This window comes from Cetorhinus maximus, chromosome 21 (genome assembly GCF_964194155.1).
Source record: "Cetorhinus maximus chromosome 21, sCetMax3.hap1.1, whole genome shotgun sequence".
In the NCBI taxonomy this organism is placed as follows: Eukaryota; Metazoa; Chordata; class Chondrichthyes; order Lamniformes; family Cetorhinidae; genus Cetorhinus; species Cetorhinus maximus.
This window is the reverse complement of record NC_135899.1, coordinates 19,410,427-19,415,868: the sequence shown is the minus strand read 5'-3', so window position 1 is coordinate 19,415,868 and position 5,442 is coordinate 19,410,427.

Here is a 5,442-nt window from a genome sequence, read left to right as displayed (position 1 = left end):
TGCGATATTCACCAGATGAACCGACAAACCAGGAGTTCAGTAGATTGGGGTTGATCTGCACAAACCAGAGTCTTGATATCAAGACTGACTCCGATGTTGTTCAGTTCCGGAGATCTCCAATCACTTGTTTCCCACCATTACTGTTTTTAAATCCCTCTGTTAGCATAGCAATGCCAGGATGACAATCATGTTGGTTTATATAGCGGATTTCAAAACCAGCTAAATACTGCAGCATATATCACATTAATGCAGAATCTTAATCGTAAATATTTCCCGGATAATTGTGGATATTAATGTGACATTCTCCAGCTAATCTTTCCCACTAACACCCCTGGGAACAAATCACGAAACAACGGGATTGATTGAATCGACTTTGTGAATCTGAATTTGATCGGATCCAAGTCTAAGAATACTTGAAAATTGCAGCCTCATACAACACAGAAGGAGACCACTCAGCCTTTCGAACCCATGAACCTTCAAAAACCTTACTCAGCAATTCTTGGGCCACTTTGAATGCTCAATTCTTTCATTCAGCACTGAAATTCTGTCAGAAAATAAAAACAGAAAGTTTCAGGAAAAACTCAGCAGGTTTGGCAGCCTTTGTGGAGAGAGAAGGAGAGTTAACATTTCGAAATTGCACTTGGGTGCTGCTTTGGGCTGCAGTAGAGTGCTTAAGTTGGAGTTTGGTGACTGAGGGAGAGCGGTGAGCAAGGGAACGAGGTGATCCTTTGAGGACCGTGTGTACATTCAGGTAAGTATTTACTACATTTAACACTTAGTTTTCAAGGTCTTATTTTGTGGTTCAGTGTTTGTAAGGGCTATATTCTGTAACAACGAGGAGCAGCGAATAAGTAACCGAGAGTAATTGACATATCTGGTATTAAGTATAAGGTACAATTTAATTTAAAGTGGTAAGTCATGGCAGGAGAGTTCAAAGCCGTGGTTGCTCCTCCTTCTCCATGTGGGAAGCTGGGAACATTTCCTGTGCCCGGGGCCAGCATGTGTGCGGGAAGTGTCTCCAGCTGCAGCTACTGGAAGCCCAGGTTTCGGAGCTCAAGCGGCGGCTGGGGACACTTTGGAGCATCCGCAAGGTGGAGAGTATTGTGGATAGCATATATAGAGAGGTGGTCACACCGCAGGCTAAGAGTCCACAGGCAGGAAGGGACTGGTTGACCACCAGGCGGAGCAAGAGGATTAGGCAGGCAGTGCAAGAATGTCCTGTGGCTATTCCTCTGCAAAACATATATTTGGATAATGTTGGGGGAATGGCCTCTCAAGGGAAAGCAGCAACAGCCAAATTCATTGCACCACACTTGGCTCTGCTGCACAGGGGAGGAGGAAAAAGTGTGGGAGTGCAATAATTTTAGACGATTCAATAGTAAGGGGAATGGACAGGCGTTTCTGTGGCCACAAATGAGACTCCAGGAGGGTTTGTTGCCTCTCTGGTCCTAGGGTGAAGGATGTCTCAGAATGGCTAAGGGACATTCTGAAGGGGGAGGGTGACCAGCCAGTGGTCATGATACACATTGGTACAAACGACATAGGTAAAAAAAAAAGGTTGAGGTCCTAAAAGTAGTATATAGGGAGTTCGGAAGCAAGTTGAAAAGTTGGATCTCAAAGGTTGTGATCTTAGGATTACTACCAGTGCCACGTGCTAGTCAGAGTAGAAATAGCAGGATATTTCGAATGAATACGTGGCTGAGGTGATGGTGTGAGGAGGAGTGTTTCACATTCTTGGGACATTGGGTCCGGTTCTGGGGCAGGTGGGACCTGTACAAACTGGACAGGTAGCACCTGGGCAGGATCGGGACTGATGTCCTGGGGGGAATATTAGCAAGAGTGGTTGGGTAGTGTTTAAACTAAAATATCAAGGGGATGGGAACCTATGCAAGGAGTCAGAGGAGGGGGGATTATGGACAAGAACAAAAGACAGAAAGGGGAATAAGAAAAGAGATAGGCAGAGAAATCAATGGCAAGAATCAAGCAGGGCCTCAGTGAAAAATAATGGGAACGGGACAAGTAATGTTAAAAAGATAAGCCTTAAGGTTTTGTGCCTTAACACAAGAAGCATTCGCAATAAAGTGGATGAATTAATTAATAGATGTAAACAGGTATGATATAGTCGTGATTTCGGAGACATGGCTGCAGGGTGGACAGGGACGGGAGCTGAACATCCAGGGGTATTCAGTGTTTAGGAAAGACAGACAAGAAGAAAAAGATGGCGGAGTTGCATTGCTGGTTAAAGAGGAAATTAACGCAATAGTGAGGGAAGATATTTGCTTCAACGATGTGGAACCTGTATGGATAGAGCTGAGAAACACTAAGCGGCAAATAACATTGGTAGGGTTTTTATATAGATCCCCAAATTGTAGCGGTGATGTTGGGAATAGCATTAAACAGGAAATTAGAGAGGCATGCAATAAAGGAACGTCTGTAATTATGGATGACTTTAATCTGCATTTAGATTGGGCAAACCAAATTAGTAACAATTCCGTAGAGGAGGAATTCCTGGCGTTTATATTGGATGGTTTCTAGATCAATACGTTGAGGAACGAACTAGAGAACAGGCCATCCTAGGCAGGGTATTCTGTAATGAGAAAGGAATTATTGGCGATCTAGTTGTGCGATGCCCCTTGGGGATGCGTGACCATAATATGATAGAATTCCTCATCAAGGTGGAGAGTGATGTAGTTGAGTCTGAGACTAGGGTCCTGACCTCAATAAAGGAAACTACGTTGGTATGAGATGCAATTTGGCTCTGATGGATTGAGAAAACTTACTTAAAGGGATGATGGTGGATAGGTAATGGCAAACATTCAAAGAGCGCATGGGTGAACTGCAAGAATTTTTTTATTCCTAAACAAAAACAAAAATACCTGCAAAAACTCAGCAGGTCTGACAGCATCTGTGGAGAGGAACACAGTTACCGCTTCAAGTCCACATGGCTCTTCATCAGAACTAAGGAAAAATAGAAAAGAGGTGAAATATAAGCTGGTTTGGGGGTGGGGGAAGAGGGGTGGGACAGGTAGAGCTGGATAGAGGGCCAGTGACAGGTGGAGATAACCAAAAGATGTCATAGACAAAAGAACAAAGGGGTGTTGACGGTGGTGATATTAGCTAAGGAATGTGAAAATGGTTAAAGTAAGGGTAGAAAGCAGGGCGATCAAGTGACAGAAAAACCGAGTGGGGGTGGGGCGGAAGTAAGGGATCGAAATAGGCTAAAAGTTAGAGGTAAAATAATGGATGGAAATACATTTAAAAATAATGGAGGACGAGACAGACTAGATGCAGGAAGGATGTTCCCGATGGTGGGGGAGTCCAGGACCAGGGGTCACAGTCTGAGGATACCGGGTAGACCATTTAGGACTGAGATGAGGATGAATTGCTTCACTCAGGGAGTGGTGAGCCTGTGGAATTCGCTACCACAGAAAGCAGTTGAGGCCAAAACATTGTATGTTTTCAAGAAGGAGTAAGATATATCTCAATACCCGAAAGGGATCCAAGGATATTGGGAGAAAGCGGGAGCAGGCTATTGAGTTGGATGATCAGCCATGATCATAATGAATGACGGAGCAGGCTCGAAGGGTCGAATGGCCAACTCCTGCTCCTATTTTCTATGTTTCGATGTTTCCAAGGCCCTTCTTCGGAACTGATATTCTGTCAGCAGGTGGCAGTGCTGCACTTTGTATGAATAAAAGAGACGTTCACATAGAGTCTGAACCCATCCCAGAAACTGCACCCGAAATTCATTACGCGCAAGTGCAGTAACCGCCGTTTTTCAGGGAAATGAATGAGTCATATTACACCTAGTACGACCCTACAGAAAGGAAATTAGATGAATTACAGGTTAATCTGTCCTTGGTGGCGTTGGTTGAGGGAGGAATGTTGTCCAGGACACCGGGAGAATTCCCCTGCTCCACTTTACCGTGGGATCTGAAACTCCCACTTGAGGCCTTGGTTGAATATCTCATTGGAAGGTCTCAGGCTGTCGGACGGGGACAGGAAAAGGATTGGAACGTTCAGCCGCCTGAATGCCTTCCACCTTTCGATTAGATATGACTGACATGTCCCTCAACTCCATTTATCCGCCTCAGCTCCGTATGTTTTGATACCCTGGAAAATTACATTATTCCTAGTATTCCCCCTTAGAGGAGAGACAATTCCACATTTCTCCGACACTTGGAGGTGAAAAGTTGCTTCGAGATTTCACTCCTCAATGGCCTCGGTGAAATTTTATTGATGATGACAGAACTCTCCTCATGTTGATGATGGGTGACAGTATTTTCCAAAATCGAGTAGAATTCCGACCGGTGGAGAGGAATGTCTCCAATGACAGGAACTTCCCAGGTTTTCCCTCCGTTGAAATGAATGTCAGTAAATTCCGGTGGGCTGTGTAAGGGGTGTTCATGTCCCCCAGGCCAGATTGTCATTTCTGTGCCCCACACAGGAGCTGTTTAACACCCAGACAGTGACATTAAAATCCAATGTTCAATACTGTCAAATGTATGGGGGAAATAAGTCACCCCAAAGCTTTCCTGCATCAGTTGAGGTGTCCCTGGGAAGGATCCATGAAGTACAGAGGCCTGTGCTACAGAGTTACCTGGGAGGAGACCCCCTCGCCAGTAAATCCGCTGCTTCATCTCTCCACACTGCTGCAAAGAAACATTCCGGAAACAAGTGAAAAATATCTAATTTTAGTGCCATCTGTCAGCTGTGGCTCGTTGGTAGCTTATTTACCTCTGAATCAGAAAGTGGTGGGATCGCGTCTCATTCCAGATGCTTCGGTACAGAACTCAGACTTGTTCTCATGTTGACTGATGTATTTTCCAACGTGACACCAGTGACTCCCCTTCTAAAGTACTTCCTCTGCTTCAAAGCGCGTTGGGGCGTCCAGCGGCTGAGAAAGGCGCTATTAAAACATAAGATTTTCTTTTATTAAATATAAAGTAACTTGACAGGTCGAACCCTCTAAATTCTCTGTATCTATCTCTCGATATGCTTTCTTGAAGTTATGGTACTTTTTGCCTTAGTGTGAGCGACTGCAATCAGGAACGCATTTTAAGGATCTGGATCTCACACCTTGTTTCACCAGAGGGTTTGTAATCGGCAGCGAGTTCAGACTGGAGAGAAGTGCAATGGAATCTCGATTCCACCGATTTCCCCCCTCCTCTCTCCCTCCCTCTCTCTCTCTTTCTCTCCACTGTCAACATTCCCTGGAGCCCAACCCGCCCTCGACAGGTTTCAATTATTCCCCTCAGTTCTTCAACTCTGCTTTTCCCCCTTTAGACTGGGCGTGTTATGTTTACTGTCCTGTGTGAAAGTCGCGAGGACTTAGACTACGAAGGAATAATAATTGCCTGAGGATCGAAGTGAACGTTATAAGAAATAAGCTGTACTGAGGGTGTGCGGCAGCAACATCGAAACTGAAAGCGGTTTGAATCA